This window comes from Amblyomma americanum, chromosome 8 (genome assembly GCF_052857255.1).
Source record: "Amblyomma americanum isolate KBUSLIRL-KWMA chromosome 8, ASM5285725v1, whole genome shotgun sequence".
Classification (NCBI taxonomy): Eukaryota; Metazoa; Arthropoda; class Arachnida; order Ixodida; family Ixodidae; genus Amblyomma; species Amblyomma americanum.
This window is the reverse complement of record NC_135504.1, coordinates 21,919,045-21,944,301: the sequence shown is the minus strand read 5'-3', so window position 1 is coordinate 21,944,301 and position 25,257 is coordinate 21,919,045. Positions and strand designations below refer to the sequence as shown.

Here is a 25,257-nt window from a genome sequence, read left to right as displayed (position 1 = left end):
AGCCCTTAGCAGTTCTGGTTTTCTGAGTTTGTCTGAGACATCCAGACCCAACTCTCTTGCAAGCTCCAGCAATTTCGGTTTGCGCAACGACTTCAAATCCATGGCTGCTCCGAATGCTGCTTTCTCTACTGCCTACTATTGTCTTGCCGCAAACTAACCCGGCAGCAACGACAACACAATTACCAGCTCTGTTTCTCACACTAACAAAAGCCTGGCAAAACTCAGAAGAAGAAAGTCCCGCACTCACCAAACCTCGCAGCCACGAATTCAGCGCAGTCGTTCCGCTGCAGGCAACCAGTCATCACACAGGGCTCGTTGCACTGCTCCCGGATGGTCGTTGTGCTGCTCAGCATACAGTTGACCGCATATCTTCGCTGCTGGCCTCCGTTGTCGCGATCTCACCGCTGGCAACCAGTTGTTGCAAATGGGTTGCAAGCCCCAAGGGTAGCGTTGGCCTGGCGGCCTGGGGCAAAGCTGGAAACATCCGAAGGTCCCGGCAAAGGATGAGTCGACTGGCAACAGAACAACTTGTTTATTCTGGCATCGCAAAAGAGCAGCCGGTCAGGGCGACCACGTTACTCGAAGGAAGCAAATCGAAGTCTCCCTCGGCGTCTGGGGCAGCGGCGTTTTATACGCTCGGAGTCGAGGGCAAGAGGGAACGGCTTGGGAAGAGTCATCCGATACGGCGACGCTTGAACATGTCCAGACGTGACGGGCGCGTCCGCCAGGCCGGCGCCGGTCAGACCTCCTCGCCTCCCAGTTGAGGAGCTCCTCTCCCCGGCTGCCGCGCTTTGACAAGCGTGGGCAAAACATGCACACACACACACACGCACGCACGACGACACGTGGCACTGAAACCTGTCTGGACGCGCTTGGCGGGAGGCGTTGCGGCCGCGATGAACGAAGCCGCGGCGTCCGTTGCATCCGCGCCGGCTATACCGCGCGTCGTAGGTAGGCGAGACGTAACACCCAATACAACTCAAGAACTAAGCGGCAAATAGCCATACCTTTAGCACGCGGACGCTGCCCGTACTTGTCTTGACGTCACCGATTCGTCCGGCGACCTCATCCGTCCCTTGAATCCATGTTTAAGAACCAGACCCCGAAGAAATAGGCGTGACCCGAGTCTCTCTCTCTGTCTCCGTAGAGGACGGCGTTGAGCGCTCGTCATTGTCTGGGGCGGGCAGGCCCTCTGTCGGCCGATTGCCGTCTCGAGGTGAGAGGCGGGCTAGGGTATAACAGTGCCTCTTCCCCCCGTGGTTGCTGCAAGGACGATGTTGGCGTTCGTCACGGTTGGCTTGTGGCTGCACAGCGGCCGGTGGGCTCTCTCTATACTGCCGCCCCGGGCTCTGTTGTGCGACTGTGCGAGTGTTCTGCCGCCCTTGGCGTGTGGCGAAGGCGCCGCGCGTGTGATTGACGATCCCGCGGTGTGGAACGCCGTCATGCCGCAGCTACAACGCACAAGCCTGTACAGAGAGGGAGAGAGAGAGAGAGAGAGAAGCAAGGGGATAGGAGAGGGACGTCCGCAGACGACGGGCTTTTGACCTCTGGCGCTGCGGCCTTGTTTACAGGTCCGCGCCGCGCAACTCCGAGAGAGACAGTGCGCGGTATGTGGTACACCTGCACCCTTCCCCCATTTTCACCCTCGTTGTTTTACGCAGCTACGGGGACGAAGGTCAAGTGTAAAAGGAATAGGTGAGACAAGCAAACGCGCAGCTGATTTAAGCCAGTTGGTGGGAATGTCAACAGCAGTCCTGGGCCTGCGGTGTTGTCTAAAGACCTTCGGCATACCGTCCAGATAGGTGGACACAGCGGAGCGGGTACTTCGCGTAGTGTTCACGCAGAAACCGAGCAGACAGTCGCAACAGACGGGGGCGTAGCGGTCCTTGCGCTCGTCTGCGGGCTAAGACTTGCGCGCATGCGCAGTGGCGGGCATCACGTGACCAGCTGTGCAGGCCGGCGGACACTACTTGGCTTTAAGAGTTGACGACGGTTCTGATGGTTTCTTTGTTGGCGCTAGGGCTGCTTTCTCTAAACAGCGCCATAACAGAAGGCAGTTTTCGTTGCGCAAATTGGGGTCGGAGACTCACTTCGAAACATTCCATTCCAGAGAAGACGAGCATCAGGCCGGAGGAAAACTTGTGCTCGTTGTGTCGTCGGTGTGTGCACCCGGCGACACTGGGGATCGAACTCCGCACCTCCCGCATATGCGATGCGGAGGCCCGAACCGCTAAACCCCCCGACGTGTTCGGCTTTAGAATCTATTGTAATGGCGGCGGTTATTATTAACTTACGCATTTCTGAAACCGCGAAACAATGTCTTAATAATAATAATAATAATAATAATAATAATAATAATAATAATAATAATAATAATAATAATAATTGGTTTTGGGGGAAAGGAAATAGCGCAGTACTGTCTCATTTATCGTTGGACACCTGAACCGCGCCGTAAGGGAAAGGATAAAGGAGGGAGTGAAAGAAGAAAGGAAGAATGAGGTGCCATAGTGGATGGCTCCGGAATAATTTCGACCACCTGGGGATCTTTAACGTGCGCTGACATCGCACAGCACACGGGCGCCTTAGCGTTTTGCCTCCATAAAAACGCAGCCGCCGCGATCGGGTTCGAACCCGGGAACTCCGGATCAATAGCCGAGCGCCCTAAGCACTGAGCCACCGCGGCGGCTTAACAATGCCTTCCAGCTTGCGTTTTTCGTAGTGCACTTCAATCGCAGTGAACGTTTTGTTTTTCTTTCTTTATTCCTCGCTCCCCCCCCCCCCACCCCCCCCCCCCCCCCCCTTGCCGATACGTGGCCTCCTTTCTTGTCCAAGGTGTCCGGATCTGTCGACGCCGTTCTCAGCACCGGGATAACTCCCTCCGCGACGTGATATACGACCATAGTCGCGCAGCAGGTGCACCACCTGTCGCTCGGCTTAGCACTCGCTGCGAAAGGCGCGACGGCGCTTTGCGCTACCCCCCCTCCTGCCTAGTTTGCATTCAGCAGCCGAAGCATTCCCATTACTGCTCGGCTGGCAACATATTCGCAGCTGCTTCGAGCAGGAAAGCCCGCTCAGTGCGCGCCGACAGGTGGCGCCGTCGAACCGCTATCTGGGGAGTGGTCGTCGGTTGCATGCTAATCGCCGAGTCCGCGCTACATTGTAACCGTGGTGCGGGTAGCGTTTTGGGATGCACAAGTAACCGGAAATATGCGCTGTACCCTTACAATGATTTCTTTAAATAGTCTGTAGACTGTCCATTGACTTGTGTATAAACTCTATAGACTCTCTATAGACAAACAAACAGCCGCCGCGGTGGCTGAGTGGTTACGGCGCTCGGCTGCTGGCCTGAAAGATGCGGGCTCGATGCCTGCCGCGGCGGTCCAATTTCGGTGGAGGCAAAATTCTGGAGGCCCGTGTACTGTGCGATGTCAGCGCACGTTAAAGAACCCCAGGTGGTCGAAATTTCCGGAGCCGTCCACTACGGCGTCTCTCATAGCCTGAGTCGCTTTGGGACGTTAAAGCTCCATAAACCAAAAACCATCCCTATAGACAAACCCTAGAGAACAGTCTATAGGCAATACAAATCCTAGACACAATCTATAGATATATGACGACACACCTTCGGTAGACTTTTGTCTATAGGCTATGCATAGACAAAAATAAATATCTATAGGAAGGAAATAGAGTCTATAAGAAGTCTATAGATTCTCTGTAGACCATTTTTGTTAGGGTCATGTTAGTGCGGGATCAGTGCCAGCTATAGGCGGCGCAGCGCAATCCTGGGCTCCCTGTCAGCGCGCCGGCAGCTTTGTCGCGGTCCGCTGCCTCCGCCCCGCTTTCCGCGACCTTTGAGGGCGGGCTTTGGGGGACGCTGCAAGGTGTGCGGGTGTGAATGAACGAACGCGCGCTTTGGGGGCTTCGCCGTTTGCGCTCGAGACTGCGTCGACTCGCGAACACGGCCGGCCTTCGTACTTTTTCCGCCGCATGAGTCACGAGGTGGTGATTTGCAGGACCAGAGAGCTTTAGTGCTGGCGCGTTCCTTTTATGTTACTTTTTTTTTTGGTGCCCTATCCCGTACGGCCCCTGTTTGCGCTGGATTTATGCCCGTGACGGCCTTGCGGACGCTTTCGAGGCCGCGCGAAAGTTAATAGACAGTTTTAGCTGTGCGTACGCTAAGAGTTAGCGTACGTGAGGAGTTTGCGGGGACGGTAGTGCGCATGCGCAGAACGCAAGCGCAAGCCTTGCGTCTTGCGTACGGTAGCCTTGCGTACGCTAGCCAGCGGAGTTTGCGTTGCGGCGCTTGCGTGGCTTGCGTACGCTAACTTTGACAAGATGGCGGCGCCCTGCTCGCCCGCTTCGGAATAAATACATTCCGCCGCTGGATTCTCCGACGCAATAGCTCGCTAAAATGGTAGCGGTTCGCTTTTATTTCGCCTAATCTTGCCCACACGTAGCGGTATAAGCGATAACTAGCCCCTGTTTTTCAGATAATTTGGCGATCTTCAAGCTCCTAGGCCTAACTATATTCAGTGTGTTTTCCTCGTAGCAACGACACCTGGCGAAGCAGTTTTCTAACTTTTAGCCAGATCTTGCATTTTCTTCGGTTTGCATAGTTTTTCTTCTTGGAACAAAAAAGGCTCCCAATGCACTCACAGTAGTTATCAGTAATCACGGATGAAATTTTCTTCAACCGAGCGTTGATGTGGTTTGACTTCTTGTCACTAGATGGCGCCACGTGCGCCTGAGGGACGCTGCGGCACGGTCAGCTAAAACTATACTTCGGAGCGGACAGCGTAACGCACGCAGCGCTGTAGCTCTTTGTGTACGCAAGCACTTGCGTACGCACAGCTAAAACTGTCTAATGCTGTTTTATCGTTTGTGTGGATTATATACGTGGTTTCGGGGTTCATATTTTTTTTCACCTGCGTTAAGTGCATTGAAGAAGTGAAAAACGCGGCATTGAAATCACTTAATCTGCGCACAGAGGAGAGCATCGGGAATAAACTATCAGTGTCGAAGTACAATCCACTTTTGCGGCCCAACACTAGCCAAGCCAAGCACGAAACTTCGTCTTCCCGGCATTCCCGCGGTGGAGGAAGCGCCCTTTAAGAAACTCGCATAGACGGTGGCGCCATCTTTCCGTCTAGGTAGTATTTACAAACTCTGCACTGCCAGTTTTGCAGCACGTTTTTACACACGCGTGCCTGGGTTGTTGGTTCCAGCTCGAGGTTGCGTGCAGAGGCCGTGTCTTGCTGTCTCGTTTTTAGAGCGATAGCTCTACTACGCGAGGACCAACTTCTGATTTAGAGCGTCGGATCGACGCTTTGACCTTCAAAGCCTAGCAAGGTCAAACTAGGACTTTTTCATTCTGCCATAGCCATGGCATGCAAATTATGGTATGGGGGTATATCTAGTACACCAACTACCATGAGCGCTGACCAGTGGTCATGTGACCTTTGACCTTGGCCTTTAGAGCTGAGACTCGCGTCGCCTGATGTGACGTCATGCGACGACGTGGTGAGGACGTCACACCATTATTCGCTATAAATGCCGCCGCCTTTGCTTTTGCTCACCTACTAGTCTGGGCCGGGTTGAACCTCAGCCACTTTTTATCGGAATGAAGCCAAGTCCCGCGGCGGAACTTCCTTGTTGGTTTCGGCGGTTGAAGTTGAGAAGTCCCGTATCACGCGCGATAAGACAACGCGCGGATGCCTCTTGCGGCTTCCTTTTGATCCCTACCGCTGCTCCTGATATCGTAACTTATCTTATGCAAATCGCGTCGTGCATGTCGTGGAGGGTTTGGCTCGCGCTTTCGCCCACGGCGTTTTTAGACGCGAGCTTTTCAGCCAAATGCGGCGTCCCTATGCGTGCGAGCGCAAACGCGACGGCTGTTCGGTAGGATGGATGGATGTCAGGAGGGTCCCCTTCGAAGCGGGGTGGTGGCGGGCGCCACCAGGCCGCTTCTGGTCTTCTTTATACCAATGTAACCAATCTCCAATTTGCGGGTATTGTGTACAGAGATTCTTGCTTCTGAACGGAAGGTAAATTATCTGCAATAGGGAGGATTGTTGGGCCAGTTGGTTCATGATTCATGACTGAAAACGGCCGTCATTGTGTAAATAGTTTGTACATATTACTTCTCCCCCTATCCTCTCTTCCGGTCCCCTCACCTCTTTCATTTATTTCTCCATTCTGCCTGCTGTCCCTTCATTTCCGCTGCCCACCTCAGGTGCTTCCATACCGATGGCAGATGCCGGGGCTAGCAAAAATATTTTCCTTCCTTTTTTATTATTATTTTTAATAAAACCACTACCACCGCGAAAGACGGGACAAGATAGACAGAAACGGGACAAGATAGAGAGAGAGAAGCAACACACACAGCACCGACGGTGCTGGCTGTGTGTGTTGCTTCTCTCTATCTTGTCCCGGTTTTCGCGCCGTTTTCAGTCTTGAAGTAAATTATGTTGACATTAACTAGCTATCTTTTTAAAACTTTCGAAAAAGCTGCTACGGGGGACACCAAGAGAAAGAAAACGAAGGACAAGCGCTACTATCAACTGAACTGCGGAAATAGTTATATAGGCCAAACTGGTAAATGCATAAACACACAGCTACGCCAACATAATTCATCTTTAAAGGTGGCTCCATCCTGTAATTTGGCGCTGCATTACAGAGACTGCGAACTTGACAATTATAACCTGTTGGAACCTCTGTTCAATAGTACAGAAATTCTGTATAGGCATTCCAATCAGCTAACAAGGGAATTATCTGAGGCATTTCATATTCACAAAAACTCCGACATGTGCGTCAGCACACCTTCTGTTGTCATCCACGATTGTGAAATTCGGTATCTTAATTCAACACAGTGATTTGTTTTGTCATTCTGAGGGTAGGCGCATGCGCTGCTGGCTGCCTTGTGTGAGCTACTTAACCTTGTGTGTTTTTTCCAATAAACTTCAGTTGATAGTAAAAGCGCTTGTCCTTCGTCTTCTTTCTCTTGGTGTCCCCCGTGGCAGCGCTTTCGAAAGTTTTACAATGATGTACGAACTCGCTCAACTGTCCGTGTTACTCCAATTTATAACTAGCTATCGTAGTTTTGAATTGTGACATTGTATCTTTACGTCACTGCCCTGCTCCTAAGCCACTGATGTTCCAGTTGGTTTTAGCTACGCCTGCCGCAGATTCATTCACATTACATTTGTCATCTCTAAACCCCTGCGAAGGAACATTGCAGTGTCCCCTTGCGGAGTTGGCCTTGCACCGAACATCATGAAAGTGCGCCACTACAGCAGCGGTGAGAGAGCATAGAACTTTGAAAGAGAACAAGCTGTGGGTGGAGTGGGTGATGCAATGTCAGCCACTTCGCGAGGTGGGGTTTTAATCTTTATAGCGTGCATGCTCGATTAGACCCTGTTCCTTCACGTTCGCAATCTTATCGTACGTCTGCTGACAGTTGGAGTGGTCATGAGCTTGACGGGTGACGTTGACGTCGTAGCGTGATGTGACGATGACTGCGCGCCTGTCTGACGGCCTTAGTCCTTGCTCAGGTGTTTGTACAAAATCTCAGTTTGCGATGGCCCGTAGCTTGAACCAAATGTCGTTACATACGGGCACATTCTTCGCTTAGAGCGAGTGTATCTGACACGGCTGGCGGTCATAGCGATGGCCCAGGGGTGCACAGAGCATCCGCTTCAGTTCGCCGAGGTGCGGGGATTCGAACCTGGTACCTCCCGCACGCGAGGCAGAGGCTGCTACCGATGTCGATACGTTTCTTCATGGCGACACTCAAGTCTCTCGATCCCGACCATCCTCTTAGGTCCCACCTCTTCCAATAGCTCGTCTCCCTGCGATACCCATATATTTCTCCCATACCCCACCCTCCACCTGGCGTATCTGACTGCGGCAGGCCGAACACCTGATGGGCACTTAATTTGTCGACACAGTTTTTCTGTCTCCTTCTGATATTAGATTATGTGCCGTGCGATGTCAGAACATCGCACGGCGCCCCAAAGTGCAGCCCCAAGAGGTCGTAACTAATTCTCCACTAAGGCGTCCCTCATAGTCATAGCCCCATGTGCACTTCGGTACAGTGAACTCCACATATTGTACTGCCCTGCACTGTTCTATGTTATATCATCGCGGACATAGAAATAGTACAAATATTCGTCCGAATATAACATTGTGGAGTGTACTGTTCCATGCATATCAGCTTAAACAAAGAAATAGTACAAAGTTTCGTGCAAATATGACATTGCAGGGTGCGCTGTTCTATACTTATCAGCGCGAACAAAGAAATAGTACAAGGATACGTGCCAATATAACATTGTCATATGACATATCACACCGTAGCTTTCAGTTTCAATCATTTCACGTACACGGAAGCCTCACAATTATAATTTCAAGCAAGACAAAAATCCGAGGGGTCGTAAACAGGAGCTGCCGTGACGCGATAAAATTAATCACCGCTTCATGAGTGGCCACGAGGCGCTGTGGAAGCGCGTCGTCGTCGGAGGGAGTTTGCGCGGCGCTCTTATCAGCATGCCGTGTGCCCGTTCATGAGCGCTGTGGCGTACGCGATGCACAGCGGGGGAAGCTGAGCGCACGCCGACCGAGCCGTGCTTCTTGCGTAACACGTCTCGCACTGCGTGAGCCTTATCTGGAGCGAAAACGCCGCGGTCGAAGCGCAGCCTGTGTCGGGGACGCGTTTTCCGCAATTAACGACTCGCGTGGCCTCCAAACGGGCCCTCGCTCGGCGCGTGGGAAGCGCCCCTGGCGGACGGCGTCGGAAACAAAAGCGGGGCTCCGGGGCTGGCTTAACGCAACCAGTTCTGCAGAAGAAAAAGAAACCGAGGTATATGTTAGAAAAGAAAAAAACGAAGTAAAAGTGTGCCAGTGTTGGTAAAACAGCGAACGAGTGAATGGAGCGGCCTAGTTCGGAGTGACATTTTTTCTCTTCAACAGAAAAAAATTGGCGCCAAATCGGACAACACACAGCAATAAAGACGGGGCTGTGCCTTTCCAGTCTTTCTTGCTGTGTGTTGTCCGATTTGGCGCCAATTTTTTTCTGTTGATACGCACCAACTAGCCCCCTATCATGTTTTACTCTCCCCCCCCCCCCGCACACACACACACACACGCACAAGATGCAGTAGGCTGGAGGCTGCTGCAAACGGGGACTTTCCCCAATCTAAATACCTTAACTAAAATCTACCCCACGCAATACAGCAGCAAATGTGCGTGGTGTGGAGAAAAACCCACGTTAGTGCACATAACGTGGGTGTGTCAGGAAAACAAGGATCTAGCTGCAATAAACAAAAACCCGAGTGCGGAACAGTGGGAGGGGATGCTCTCCAGCGAGGACCCGGCCGTCCAGCGCGGATTGGTGCGGAGAGCCTACCTGGCGGCATACCTCAGTGGAGCCCTGGACCAGGGGCCCCAACCCTGCTAAGACGGGCTGCAATAACTCATCGGAAGATGAAGAAGACAAACCGCGACCGCTAATAACACGTTTTAATATCAAATATAAAGTTTTTCCTCCTCCTCCTGCTCCCCACACACACACACACGCATACACCGAGAAAGAGACAAACAAGCAAGCAAGCTGTCCCTGCTAGGGGCCCGTGTACCCTGCGGTGTCAGTGCACGTTGAAGAGCCCCAAGTGGCTGAAATTATCCGGAGCCCTCCACTATACGGCGTCCCTCATAGCCTGAGTCGCTTTGGGACTTTGAACCCACATAAAGTAAACCGAACAAAAAGCATATCCCATTATGCATTAGCCACGGTGGCTGTGTGGTTATGGCGCTCGGCTGCTGGCCCGAATGACGCTGGTTCGATCCCGGCCGCGGCGGTCGAATTTCGATGGAGGCGAAATTCTAGAGGCCCGTGTACTGCGCGATGTCAGCGCACGTTAAAGAACCCCAGGTGGTCGAAATTTCCGGAACCCTCCACTACAGCGTCTCTCGTAGCCTGAGTAGCTTTGGGATGTTGAACTTCCATAAACCATCCACTATGCATTCACTGGTTTCAGTGACTGTTAGCTTGCCTGTGTAATCATGAGACCATAATGGTCCTACCCTTGTCCGTTCGGTACTTCAATAACTGGTATCCTCAGAGGACTTTTGAGCCGTTAGGTCTGGCGCGTCGCCTTTACAGCATCATTCACTCGTTTCTGTCCCGAATAGCGGACTGAGCGCTGTTTTATACCGTCACTGGCACCCTTTTATTTTTTCTTTGGACGTACCTTTCATTCCTTTGATTCTGTAGAACTGGTTGCGTTAACTCAGCTGCGTCGAGAACACACGGACCCCACACGAGGAGGATGCGTCAGTGTAGTCTGACGTTGCTTTCCGTCTGCTCTGCTGCTTTTTTTTTTTTTTCAATGCGAGACGTTGTGAAGCATCAGTGGCGCGACTTGGCGGCTGCCTCAACCTCTTTCTGCTATTTATACGTCAGCAGGCCGTCAGCGATAAATAAGCAGCAGAAAGCTCATCGCTTTCGTATAATAAGCAGCAGAAGAGCCCGTGCTCGTTAATGCAGGCTGCAGCGGGGATTATTTTCAAAAGGCGAGCCGAGCTGTACTCTCACTTCGCGAGGGCAATTTTTCTTTCTCTGTCTATCTTTCTCCGTCGCCCCGCCCTTTTCACTTCTTTTTACCCTCCTGAACTGTGGCAAGGTCCTCTTTTGTAGAGTGCCGATCTCTCGCTTTTTTTTTCCTCTTTAGAGCTGAATCTCGCCCTCATCCTCTAATTTCATGCTCATCAGTTTATAGAGTGCGCGGGCGCCTAATGGGCATCGAGCAGAACCCTCGCTAGTCTTGGGTTTTAGAGACACATTGATTAATGACCAAAAGCTACTTCGACGACGAGACTGTCCCCCGTGTGGCCATTTCAGCTAATTCGCGGAGTCGCCGGATGTTTTTGACCTTTTTCTTTTTTATTTTGTACGTACTTTAGTGCATGCAATAATAGTAGCAGAAGGGGTTTATAAATAAAAACTTCAAAAAAGAAGGAAAATATGTTACCAGCCGCGGCAGTCGCTATCTAATATCTTAAGCACCCAAGCTGCAGCCGGCGGAAATAAAGGTGCAGAGAGAGCCCTTACAAAAATAGTCTATAGACAGTCTATATACTCTGTTGCCTTCCTATAGACATTTCTTTTTGTCTATTCATAGCCTAAGACAAAAGTCTGCTCAAAGTGTATGACCATAAATCTGTAACTAAACTGCCCCTCCCCCCCCCCCCCCCCTTTCAGCATATTCTCTCTTGGTTTAGCACATGACGTAGGCGTGGGAGTGAGTTTGTGTGCCCGCCGTGGGTCGAAGGGTAACCGCTGGCGCGTGTTTATCTGGCGAACCGTGCGATGTGCAACTTGCTTGAAGTGGAACCCGAGCTCCTGGGAACAAGCCGGTGCGGCCTGTCGCGTTCCGTGGTCGAATCGATGGGAACACGACCTTAGAGTGTTTGTTGTTCGGGCCGTGGCGCACAGTAAACAGTACAGAAAGAGGACGTTTCCAAGGGGCGGTGTGCACGCAAACGGGGATGTTGCGTAGTCGGCGCTCATGCTTTTGTGGGTGTACGTCGCGTAAGCGACCCATAGTGCACAAAACGCGGGCTGCTCACGGTGTATAAGAGACTGCACGTTGGCCCCGTGAGAAAAGGATTAGGCTAGACAACCAGGTAGATACAAAAACATATCAAGCAATCCCGGACGAAAACATTTTTTCGCCGGGAAAGAGTTTATAACCACAATTTTTTTTACGTGTATTGTAAGATTTCACTATAACAGTCAATATATCCGCAGATCTCCCGTAAAAGCACGCTTGCATTTTTTTTTGCTATTGATATCGTTTTTGATATCGTCAAAAACGTCGTCCCCCATTGGTTTTATATGGCCGCCTTAAGTGCTCGGTGCGACCGACGGAAAAATTTTAAAAGAAAGATTTCGCTGCATATCGCAAGGATCGACCATTAAGTTCAATACTTCCGTAACAGTTGCTTACATTATTCCTATGTTCAGAGTTTTTGTCCAAGAATGCTGGACTTGGTCGGAGCACTCGTACACTCGAAACCGAAGCGATTATCGCGGGCACGCCGGGATAAAAAAGCCTTTTTTATTTTACGGCGAGCTCTCCCACGCTTGTGCTGCGACACGTCTCGCTTCCGCAGGATGTGTGCACAGCGACGCACGTCGACGACGCCGACCTTTTTTCGCGCCGATGGTTCGACGCACTCCGGCGGGAGCGCGCGTAAACCGGAAGCGGCTTCGGCTTTCAGAGCTCGTGGGCAGCAATGGCACAGCAGCGTCGGCGCACTTCAGCGCCGCGCTGCGACAGAGTCAGTTGCGTGCAGCGGATGATGACGCGGCTCTCTCGAGGCCGAGAACAGATTCCGGAGGGGGCACGTACAGCCTTGTTCGAAAGTTCACAGTCCAAGAGAGTTGCCATCCAAGCCGAGTAAGGAGGCTCCCGTAGCATCCGTGGAAGTTGTAACCTTTGGAGGACCGATGACCAGGGTTCATCTTTACCTTCCAGAGATTTGGAGCGCTGAGGGATGCATAGGGCGAGAACAGATTCCGGAGGGGGCACGTACAGCCTTGTTCGAAAGTTCACAGTCCAAGAGAGTTGCCATCCAAGCCGAGTAAGGAGGCTCCCGTAGCATCCGTGGAAGTTGTAACCTTTGGAGGAGCGATGACCAGGGTTCATCTTTACCTTCCAGAGATTTGGAGCGCTGAGGGATGCATAGGGCGAGAACAGATTCCGGAGGGGGCACGTACAGCCTTGTTCGAAAGTTCACAGTCGAAGAGAGTTGCCATCCAAGCCGAGTAAGGAGGCTCCCGTAGCATCCGTGGAAGCTGTAACCTTTGGAGGAGCGATGACCAGGGTTCATCTTTACCTTCCAGAGATTTGGAGCGCTGAGGGATGCATAGGGCGAGAACAGATTCCGGAGGGGGCACGTACAGCCTTGTTCGAAAGTTCACAGTCCAAGAGAGTTGCCATCCAAGCCGAGTAAGGAGGCTCCCGTAGCATCCGTGGAAGTTGTAACCTTTGGAGGAGCGATGACCAGGGTTCATCTTTACCTTCCAGAGATTTGGAGCGCTGAGGGATGCATAGGGCGAGAACAGATTCCGGAGGGGGCACGTACAGCCTTGTTCGAAAGTTCACAGTCGAAGAGAGTTGCCATCCAAGCCGAGTAAGGAGGCTCCCGTAGCATCCGTGGAAGCTGTAACCTTTGGAGGAGCGATGACCAGGGTTCATCTTTACCTTCCAGAGATTTGGAGCGCTGAGGGATGCATAGGGCGAGAACAGATTCCGGAGGGGGCACGTACAGCCTTGTTCGAAAGTTCACAGTCGAAGAGAGTTGCCATCCAAGCCGAGTAAGGAGGCTCCCGTAGCATCCGTGGAAGCTGTAACCTTTGGAGGAGCGATGACCAGGGTTCATCTTTACCTTCCAGAGATTTGGAGCGCTGAGGGATGCATAGGGCGAGAACAGATTCCGGAGGGGGCACGTACAGCCTTGTTCGAAAGTTCACAGTCCAAGAGAGTTGCCATCCAAGCCGAGTAAGGAGGCTCCCGTAGCATCCGTGGAAGTTGTAACCTTTGGAGGAGCGATGACCAGGGTTCATCTTTACCTTCCAGAGATTTGGAGCGCTGAGGGATGCATAGGGCGAGAACAGATTCCGGAGGGGGCACGTACAGCCTTGTTCGAAAGTTCACAGTCCAAGAGAGTTGCCATCCAAGCCGAGTAAGGAGGCTCCCGTAGCATCCGTGGAAGTTGTAACCTTTGGAGGAGCGATGACCAGGGTTCATCTTTACCTTCCAGAGATTTGGAGCGCTGAGGGATGCATAGGGCGAGAACAGATTCCGGAGGGGGCACGTACAGCCTTGTTCGAAAGTTCACAGTCGAAGAGAGTTGCCATCCAAGCCGAGTAAGGAGGCTCCCGTAGCATCCGTGGAAGCTGTAACCTTTGGAGGAGCGATGACCAGGGTTCATCTTTACCTTCCAGAGATTTGGAGCGCTGAGGGATGCATAGGGCGAGAACAGATTCCGGAGGGGGCACGTACAGCCTTGTTCGAAAGTTCACAGTCCAAGAGAGTTGCCATCCAAGCCGAGTAAGGAGGCTCCCGTAGCATCCGTGGAAGTTGTAACCTTTGGAGGAGCGATGACCAGGGTTCATCTTTACCTTCCAGAGATTTGGAGCGCTGAGGGATGCATAGGGCGAGAACAGATTCCGGAGGGGGCACGTACAGCCTTGTTCGAAAGTTCACAGTCGAAGAGAGTTGCCATCCAAGCCGAGTAAGGAGGCTCCCGTAGCATCCGTGGAAGCTGTAACCTTTGGAGGAGCGATGACCAGGGTTCATCTTTACCTTCCAGAGATTTGGAGCGCTGAGGGATGCATAGGGCGAGAACAGATTCCGGAGGGGGCACGTACAGCCTTGTTCGAAAGTTCACAGTCGAAGAGAGTTGCCATCCAAGCCGAGTAAGGAGGCTCCCGTAGCATCCGTGGAAGCTGTAACCTTTGGAGGAGCGATGACCAGGGTTCATCTTTACCTTCCAGAGATTTGGAGCGCTGAGGGATGCATAGGGCGAGAACAGATTCCGGAGGGGGCACGTACAGCCTTGTTCGAAAGTTCACAGTCGAAGAGAGTTGCCATCCAAGCCGAGTAAGGAGGCTCCCGTAGCATCCGTGGAAGTTGTAACCTTTGGAGGAGCGAGGACCAGGGTTCATCTTTACCTTCCAGGGATTCGGAACGCTGGGGTCTGCATAGCGAGCCACACGACGCGGCAAAGAAGCAAAACCCTGTGCACTCTACTGTCGTCGCCTGCCTTTTCATTTTTCACTATTTGAGAAATGCTGGGCACTGATACTTTTTTTAAAAAAAAAACCTCCACACTCGTGCTGAAACGAACGAGTTGCCTTCGTAATGAATTCTAAAATATTTTTGTCGCACAGAATTGGCCGAGTCTTTGTTTTCCTGCAGCCTGCCTCGTTGGAAGACGTCACTTTAAGGCTTTATACGTGTTCCTATATAGGTAGCGTGCCTGCTATCAGCTAACGTGTCCGAAGTGGTCGTCACCGCCTTCCTGGCACTCAGGGACTTGGACGTTGCATACCACGTCAGGCAGCCGAATTCCGGGGGGATTTCCATTCATATAGAAAGGACTCGACAGTTTAATATGCGCATTTTGAACAAGGTGGTTAGTTCGTCTCCTCTTCTATATCCGCGGCGACTCTGTGGTCTCCGACATCGCCTTTTAAGCAGGTCGCGTCAAGGATGCCGGAATCGTGCATCGTTTACTAATCGTGCTAAGCGCCTGTGCGCGCCAGAACATCAGTGATGTTAGCGCATTGCCATTCTAGATGGTCCCGGTTTGCTGTACTGCACTTATACGCGCAAAGGTGCGTATAGTTGGCGCATCCTCACGAGCTAAGTCAAAGTTTCGTATTCTCACGTATATCTCCCGGAGCTGCACGCAACAGCTCAAGGCGAAGCGCATCCAGTCGTGCTATGGACGGACGCCGCGTAGGAACAGCTGCTCGAGTGCTCTTTGGCTTGCTCGGGAAATGGGAGAAAAGAAAATACCGGGCCGGGGGGGGGGGGGGGGGGGGGGTGCACATATCCTGCTGTCGGTGCGGCACTTAGCTTTGTGTGACGTCATCCGCCGCCCCGCACTCCGGTCTCCGGTGCCGGACGTAAATGGAACCTCTCTGCACGGACGGGGTGGTGCAGATAGTGTTTTATCGCTACACTCTCTTCAGTCAACTCTTCAGCCCCCCCCCCCCCCCGAGGGTCGCATGAAGAGTGGGCGGGGGAGAGGGAGAGAGGGAAAGGGTGGTGCATATAGAAACGCTGGAGTCTAGAAGCTTGTCGTAGCTGCTTTCTTGACGCGAAAATTTTGCGAGCGTTCTTTAGGCACGCAACAGTACACCTTTATTTAGTGCTTAATTACCCAGCTCTGTCTGATTACTAATTGAGAACGCGCTAATTGGGATGAAATTTCCGCACTGGCTTTAGTCGGATACAACTAAAGAAAGCGGCTTTTCCACGTCACAAAGGACCCCCTTCCGTCCAATGTCGTCGGTCAATTTTCAGAATCGGCCGAGGCCGTTGGCTGGAAGGGGGAATCGCCCGACGCCATTGACTGGAATTGGGTCCTTTGACGGGGGGAAAAGCCGCTTTCTTGAGTTGTATCCGAGCAAATGGGCTCTGAGTTAGTCAGTCTGCGTGCTTCAGGCTTGCAGCCTTCTTTCTTGCGTTTCTTGCAGTCTGAGCGACACCTTTCCTCCCAGGTAGCGCCTGCCAGAAACGCGAACAAGAGAAATGAAACATGAACAGCGAAATGAGAAGGTCGTAGCCAGGGGAAGCTCAATACCAGAGCAGGTTAATTTCGCTTCGAAGGCCACAGACTGTCCTCTAGAAGTGTTAATCGACCTCACCTGCATTTTCTGTCCAGGAGCTGATACAGTCGAACCTCGTTGTAACGAAACTCTTTACAACGAAATAATGGATATAGCGAAGGAATGACGATTCGCCTTGGAAGCTCGGTCAACGCGGGCTATAGCGAAGTTACGGCTATAGCGAAGTTATCGACGAGCCGCTTCAACTTCGTGACAACGAGATTCAACTGTACGCTTATATTCTCTCGCGTGACATTTCAGATTTGTTGTCAGCGTTTCATTTTTTTGCTGCCAGTACGTGTGCAGGTTTGTTGCGTTCGAAGCTGGTCTCGCGGCTTCAGTTTGCAAGGACTCTCGCAGGCACTGTGTTCCCTTCTGAGGCTGACGTCAACGTAATCAGACGACCTGCTTTCCTTCCTTTGTTCCTTTTTTCTCTGAGACGGTGACTCGTATCGCGGTTGCCGTTATCGTGGACGCGTGCTGGTCAAAGGTGTGATGATGTCGTCGACCTTGGGAGTCGAGAGAGCGGAGGCCCGCTGGCTGCGCGGCCCGCCTCTTATCGTAGGCGCACTTTGCGCCTCAGGTGTGTATATGACTCCTCGTCAAGAGGCGCGCCTAATCTTTAGGGCAGCGATAACGGGGAGGGGGGGGGGGACACTTCGCTTTCCATGGTGAAGAAGCTTGAGTGCCGCCAAGTGCTGAAAGGGTGCATTAGCGGGGAGACGGGAGCCGCTACGGCTGGAGTTCCTCCACTGACGAAGCAGCTCACGCGCAGGTAGCTTTCAGCCTTCCCTTCCCTTCCCCTGCCCTGCTGTGCTTAGGTGCGGTGTGATATCAGCCGTTGACATCACAGAATACGCTTGTCTCTGTTTTGCAATGCACTTTGCACTAGCGCCGCTCACTATTGGGCCCCTGTGTGCTCAGTAGGAGTAAAGCAGGCCCGAAACAAACGATTACTTCTGCCCCATTCGGAGCTTTAAAGCTGGACTAACAGGCAAGGCACCTAAAGCAGGCCAACGCCATATAGCCGTTGAAACACCGCACCTATTCATAGCACTCTTCTAGGACAGTCTCCGTTTCGTTCTGAATAGAAGAGGCAACGGGGAAAATTTTCATCGCAAGATGGCGTGCTGAAAAAGCTGTGTGACGTCACGCGCTCTAAACACGAATGCGTCTAATGGGAGTAATAAGGGAGTAAGCTTCCCTGTAGCGCACTATAGCGGCTGGAGGTACGGTAGGCACGGATGATAAGAATAATAATAATAATAATTGGTATTGGGGGGAAAGGAAATGGCGCAGTGTCTGTCTCATATATCGTTGGACACCTGAACCGCGCCGTAAGGGAAGGGATAAAGGAGGGAGTGAAAGAAGAAAGGAAGGAAGAGGTGCCGTAGTGGAGGGCTCCGGAATAATTTCGACCACCTGGGGATCTTTAACGTGCACTGACATCGCACAGCACACGGGCGCCTTGGCGTTTTTCCTCCATAAAAACGCAGCCGCCGCGGTCGGGTTCGAACCCGGGAACTCCGGATCAGTAGTCGAGCGCCCTAACCACTGAGCCACCGCGGCGGGTTCGGATGATAAGAGGCAAAGCAAGACCTGTCAATCCCGAGTTAATAAGAGTTAATAAGAGGCAAAGCAAGACCTGTCAATCCCGAGTTAGCTGCGAATATAGACAAAACAATAGTCGCTTGCTGTTGCTTCTCGCTTGGCCGTGTTCTTAACTATAACTTGGCTGTTCCAGTCAGGAGAAAAAACAGTAAAAAAAAAACGAAATGCGTCTGAACTGGTTAGTTGCGCCAGTGCGTAGACCAGCGCGGCCGTCACTTTCAACCGGACATGCGGGCGTTCTGACACGGCGTGTTGGACAACTTCCTCGTTGTCGTCTTCCGAGTCGGCGGTCCGACGTCGTCTCCCGCGGCTGCTTCGAATAATAATAAATAAATAAATGGAAGAAAAAAAAAGCGACACGATCTGCGCTGCACTTTCGATGCTCACGAGTCACGACTGCCGAGCGTGTTCTCCGCGACCCGTTCGCGCGAGTCTGGACGGCTCTGACGTCCCGAAAAGCGCGAGCATTTCTTTTGCTCGTTGTCGCTACGTTGACTGCTACAAAAACGATGCAGCACTGAACGAGCTGGAACCGGCTGTGCTATTGTGTTTCAAAGAAAAGCTGATGGCGTCGGAGTGGGCCTTTCATGGCTGCTGGAAACTGAATATTTAGACAGAATTACCTGTCTTATTGGGTTCGATAACTTGTAGTGAACTGCGAGACGCCTCCAACCAAAACTTTTTACAGCGAGAGCTGTTAAGCGCCCGTCCCTGGCTTTCTCCTCGTAGTCGTCCGCCGTCGTCGCCTTCGTCGTAACCTGCGGGTGCGTTAATGACATGGTGGGTGGATGTCACCTTACGTCGCGGTCAACCTGGGTCGCATAAGTCTACGGGTGGCTCTGTTTGGAACACCCGCCATTCAGTGCAGGGGCATCACTTGACCACTACACCACTACGATATTATAGGCCACTGTACTGTATCTTTTCTGCCTCAAAATATCCCTAAAACTAAAGGCCTAAACAGCTTTCGCTGAATCTCGTGTTATACAGTCGTAACCATCCTGTGAGTTTTTTTTTTTGAATTTAAAGAATGGTAGGGTTTTGAGACGTAGTTAAACCGAGTAGACGTGCGAAGGCATGTGTTATGCTTGGTTGGCTCATGGCTTTGCTTTCCTGGATCGGTTTTGCTTTGCTGGGATGTTGGACTCAGGTTAAGCTCTGATCGAGGTTAAGCTGATCTGATCTGTTCGCGCCGCAGATGGAAGTTGATATAGACGACGAAGAGCAATGCACAGCACGAGTGTGTGTGTGGCTTTTTGACACGAGGCGTGATCGGCAGCGGCGATGGCATAGCGCTCTTGTGCCGCGGCCAGCGAAGCTGATCTGTTCGGGCCGCCGAGGGTTCGAATCCCACTCGCGGCAATATCTGGTTTATTTCTGCACCCTCTAGGCTTTCCTATTGCCCTTGTTATAATGGCTACGAATGCCGTTGTTTCATATATTTCGGTGCGCGTTTCTTAACTTCATACTTGCATGATTTTCCAGTTGTTTCCGGTACACTTGGAGGTATTCGTCCTAGTGATGAGCCTAATAAGCCGGCCGCGTATTGCACTGCACTGCACCGTTTTGGCAAACTTTCTGAGACTCCACACACTCCAGCTCGAAACTTTCTCCCCCATCGCCGAGACGGCGGAGAGAGTTTCTGCCGTCTCCGCTGCCGCCGATGTCTGCGCGCACATTTTGGCATCTTTTGTGTTCGCCGCGTGTAAGCCATCGCGGTTACGCGAGAACGTGACCACCGCGTGCGGAGGAGCTTCGCTGCCGCTTCGTGCGCCTCCGTGTGTGCATGCGCACGAAGGCGCGTTCGTATAAATACTCGTACGTACGCGCGCGCCGGTTCCTGAGTGCGCAGAGCCTTGATGTGCGAGGCGCGGCAGTCGTCGTCCGCTCCCCATATGGCTTGTACGCGCCTGGTTAAGCTGGCTGCTATATAGTCTGGTCGCCAAGTTTTGCGTTAATTGTGGCCTTCTCTATTTGTTGTCCGCTGCGGCTTGCCCTTGCGAAAAAAATTCTTCAGACAGTCTATATATGCTGTCCATAGACTGTTCATAAAGTCTATACACTTTCTATGGACAAATCCTATCGACTAATCTACACAATGTAAAAGCTATAGACAGTCTATAGACTGTCCATAGATTGTTGTCAATAACGTCTGTGGGCTTTCTATGGATTAATCCTATTCCTATAGACTATAGTATATTGGCAATATAAAACCTATAGGCAGTCTACATTAATCTATGGATTTACGGCCATACACTTCTATTAGACTTTTGTCTATAGACAGTATGCAACACACAGAGAGGTCTATAAGCTGTTCATAGATTATTGGCCATAGTCTATTGACTTTCAATGGACAAATCCTATGGGCTGGTATGCAGACAATATAAATCCTATTGACAGTCTATAGACAATCTATAAGTTTATGCCCGTACACTTTTATTAGACTTTCTTCTATAGACAGTCCATAGACTATGAATAGACAAGAGTAAGGTCTACAAGAAGGCTGTAGAGCCTATAAGTCTATTGCAAGTCTATAGACCATTCATATCAGGGCGTCTGCGGATATGTCTTCTCCGCTGTCTCCGCATTCGGCCAGAGTTGTCTTTCTTTTCCCCGCTTCGGCATTGGACGTGTCGGGGCGTTAGTAACTTTTCGCGTTCCGTCTTCCCGGGCGAGAGGGTTACGGTCTCCGGTGGCGGCAGCTGCAGCACTACGTCTCCTCCTTCGACCCTCTCCTCTCGTCTCCGCGTGTGCGCGTCGGCGTGATTGGGGCTGCCGCTACTGGCCACGCTCGGCTGCCCCTAATTTGCGCGCATGTCCACCCTTCTGTCGGGCTTCGTTGTTTTCTTCCCCGGCCGGCCGTGATTGGCGGATCTGGGACGCCTGCAGCCCGGGAGCAACACCGGCTGCACGAAGACGAGGCAGGCCCGGAGACGGCGTTTCCTGTTTGTCCGGCCGGTGCGGGCATTGTGTCCGCAGTTATCTCGCCAGCAGAGAATCTGGTGCGCAAAATCTGGCCGTCTCGAGGCTTCGTGGCCGGTTTTTTGTTCGGTATCCGCCCCCCCCCCCCCCTACTCCGCGGGAAACGAAGCCAGTATAGCTCTTGGCACGGATCTTCGGTGGCGGCGCCCGATATATCGCCGATCTGCGCTTGGATCACGCGACAATGCGGAGCTTGTTTTTTTTGCAACCAGAAGAGTTGATCGCTTCCGCATAGGTGCCATGTTCCGAAAACATAGCATAATAATAAAAACAGCAAATTCTGTTGCGCGCGCGCGCGCGCGCGTGTGTGTGTGTGTGTGTGTGTGTGTGTGTGTGTGTGTGTGTGTGTGTGTGTGTGTGTGTGTGTGTGTGTGTGTGTGTGTGTGTGTGTGTGTGTGTGTGTGTGTGTGTGTGTGTGTGTGTGTGTGTGTGTGTGTGTGTGTGTGTGTGTGTGTGTGTGTGTGTGTGTGTGTGTGTTACCGTGCCAAGCATTCCCACATTGAAAGGCGCCAGTTTCACTTGCTTTTTCCCAGAGGCAGACTAGAATCTCGGCGCGTATTTGAGCACGGCTGTTTCATGGTGGATTGGACTTGAAAACCCGTACGAAATAACTCGGGTAATCCGATGACCTCACGTCAATTATTTTGCCTGTCCACCTAAGCAAGCATAACTAACAGAGTGGGCAATAAACGTGTCCTCACTCACACATGTCACTGCCTCAGTGACGGCCATATTGGTGAATACATGGAGAACGGCAATTAAAACAACGTGCCGTCTCTAATCGGCTAATGGCCACCTACTTCGGACTGTATCCCTTACAAAAGTGGTCTGTGGACTTCTTATAGACTCTATTGCCTTCCTATAGATATCTATTTTTGTCTACTCATAGTCTGTAGACAAAAGTCTACTAAAGCTGTATGACCATAAATCTATAGACTGTCTATAGGGTTTGTATTGCCTGTAGCCTGTACTCTAAGGTTTGTCTATAGAGAGTCTTTAGACTTTATAGACAGAAGGATATGGGCAGTCTATCGACTGTCTAAACAAATTTTTTAAGGGTACTGGAAAGTGAATACCCCCTAGCGGGTGACCGGCTGACTACCGAGATTTCTTCCTTCTGTAGCGCTCAGTTTCAAACAACACGAGGAAAATGTTGGCCACAACAACAGAAAAACAAGTAGCCTACGCGGCAAAAGCAGACCTCTCGCTCTCTGACGCGCGCAGTGGGAAAACTTGCCCGGGACCCTAAACAATGCTCGCGCCGTGCTCGCGATAACCTCGAGTGGCGCGGCTCCACCCCGGTGGGAACACGCCTCGGCAGCGGCAGTAGGTCGCGCCTGCGGGGATCACGTCGGCTTCTTCTCCTGGCCCATCATGTTTTTGCCTCGATTCTTTCAAACTGGGGGTCATTACGTAACGATGCACGTGACCGCCGTCCTCCCTTCGGTCTTCGCATGCAGGCCCTTACGAATGCGATACGACGGCATCGCATATAAACGTGGCCATGCATCGTGAAGTGGCCGGCAGGGGGGAAGGGGGGGGGGAGGGGGGGGGGGGGCTTGCTTGCGTGTGGCGAGGCATGAAGCGGCGACCGATACCGCGCGTGTAGTACGTGTCGTCGAGAGGCAGCGGCCGTCCGATAGCCCACATATACGGACGCCGCCGCCCCTGTCCGACACTCGGGCGCGCAACCCTCCGAGAGTGGACAGTGGCTCCCTCTGGCGCTGCGTGCTGGGGAAACTCCCCGAGGTGCGTGCATCATGGAGTGGACGTTGGACGATTTTCACATTCCTGCGTCAGCGTGTGGCGCATACCTGAAACTGGAGAAGAAAAAAAGAAGCTGCTTCTTGATTAGATGCGTGCCGGGCGAGTTTGTTGTGGAAGGTCGTGCGGCCTTTGTCGAAAGTCATCAGGCCACTTGCTTTCGAGCGGTATTGTATAGTCGGGCATCTTTGCCACCCTTGAGGCTTGAAAAGTAAGGAGGCGTAAGGACGCGAGCTTTATTCCCCATCAGGAACTTCGGGTGTGCCGTAAGTGCTCGGATGTGCACACCGCGCTGCCAAAAGACTTTTGGCCACGACTGTGCTTTTCACGTCTGTCGTGTGACTCCTCTAAGTAACCGTTGCGCGTCACGTGCGGCAAAGGCGAGCTCTGTGCCTTCGCATTGGAGGAAAATACCGTCCTGTCAGCGTTCATGGTGGGTGCACAGTGCAACAAAGCCGGGAAGAAGGCAAGACGAGCGCTGCCACGGTCTTCTTAACGCCATGGTTACCAACCAAGCATGTAACGTGTAAGGAGGTATATGTCCGCTCCCGTGGCGTTCGAATATACCCGGTCGGTAGGAAGACGAATTTTCATGGTTCTATTTGATTGTTTGCTTTATGGTTCATTGTGGTTTAACGTCCCAAAGTGACTAAGGTTACGGGGGACGCCGTAGTGAAGGGCTCCGGAAATTTCGACCACGTGCACTGACATCCCAGAGTACACGGGCCTCTGGAATTTCGCCTCCATCGAAATGCGATCGCCTAGCAAGTAGTAAAAAAGTCTAGTTTGCGAAGATTTTTCACGCCTAAGATCACATCCCCGTCATCCAGCGTCGTTGGCCGTCTTGAACCATACACTGTGTGTCGAACATCTTAACGAATCTCGTTTTCATTTCTTAAACTTCCTTAATTAGACTTAACTAGAACTGTTATTTCAAAAGGCCTCGTTTTCGACTGATTGGTCTGCGGAACCGTCCAGTACAAGCTGTGAGACAAATAACTTATTTCGGAGAGAAATTCAGTTACTTCATATCACCGGCAGATGTCTATCCCAGATGTGAAGTAACGAACTGGCGTGTCCCGACCGAAAAATGGTTGTCACCAGCCTTGTCGGAGGTTTCGGCGTCAAGGCGCAACCAACAGGCTCCTTGATCACTGCGTGCGCGCAATACTGATGATGTTCTCGACTCGAGGGGTCACTCCGCTCCTTTAGCGGGACGTCCCGGCGGCCTTCGCGTCTTCACGGTCTTCGAGTATGCGGTCCGACCTTTTCTGCTCTTCCCGAGACCCCTTTGGACGGCGGTGCCCACAATATCGGCCACGGCGGCGCCCTTTCAAGCGCGCTGACCTTCGCTTCCGCAGACTCCGCAGTCTTGGAGGAGGGGGTCCCCTGGCGATGGTTATCTGCGTGCGCGCTCCCAATCGGGCTCTCATCTGTGTCACTGCGCCCCCAGCTGCTCTGTGTGCTCCAGTCGCCCGGGTGGTGACTGCCCCGATTGTTTTACGTGCCGTTTTATTTTTCCTAAACTATCCCTCCCGTGGTTTTATGCTCCCTTTATCGTTTCTGCGCGCGTGTGGCCCTGGTCCGTTCTTCTCCCGTTCGGCCGCTTCCTTTTGTGTCCTCTCCTTCGGAGCCGACTTGTCGCTTTTCTGTGGCGTCCCCCCGCTCGGAGTCGTGCTTCGCGATTTATCTCATCTACTCCGCGTGTTGTTGGGTGTCGCTTGTTTCTCGTTGCATTTGCCCATTGTTCGCTGGCTTGATTCCGCGCCGCGGTCGTCCATCTATCTTTGCAGCTGTGCGCGGTGATCCTGTTCGTATCGCCCCCCCCCCCCCCCTCTCTCCTTGTCCCGATCGTCTTATCGATTTGTCGACGTCCGCCCGCGCGTATCTATCTCCTTCATTATATTCGCCGTTTACTCGTGGGGACTCCGCTCTTGTCTCTCGGCTAGGGTCTCGATTTGGCGCGGCCCTACAAATCGCTGTCGCCGGGGCAGTATAACTATGTGCGGCACTGCTGTCGGTTACGATGACGCGTATACTAACGCGGCATCCGCCCCGCATTCGGTAGGTGCTGGGTTCGATCCCCACTGCCGTCGAGTGCCCACCGGCTTTCGAATGGGTACAAGCTTTCCCCCGGCCTGGTGCTCGGATTATCCGGAGTGTAATGATTGGGAAAGATGTCTCGGGCCATGCCCCCCCCCCCCCCCCCCCCCCTCCTACCTCACTTCGACGGATCATTGATCCTCGAAGGACCTAAATCCGCCTGATGCATTATAAAGGCCGACTGTGACCGTTTTCCCACGCATTTCGCCCCCTGAAGAGCCGAGCACCGGGCCTGAGGAAAGCTTGCATTCATCGCGGGTAAACTCTTTTGCAAGCGAGCTTGTGAATCCTCTCCTCCCAGCGAGCCAGTTGTGCGGCCGTCAAGGTCTGCTCGCAGGGGTAACCGGTTTCTGCGCTCTTTTCTTACTGCATCCTTGATAGCTGGCCCGCCAGCGCCAGTC

At 52.3% G+C, this 25,257-nt stretch overlaps 2 protein-coding genes across 3 annotated transcripts in view; both read left to right on the top strand.

Moving 5' to 3' along the window:
- Positions 1-25,257, top strand: part of ckn (CRK like proto-oncogene, adaptor protein) — a 173,934-nt gene that overhangs the window by 42,144 nt on the left and 106,533 nt on the right. The window lies entirely within an intron of this gene.
- Positions 1-25,257, top strand: part of LOC144102215 (caskin-2-like) — a 186,225-nt gene that overhangs the window by 146,705 nt on the left and 14,263 nt on the right. The window lies entirely within an intron of this gene.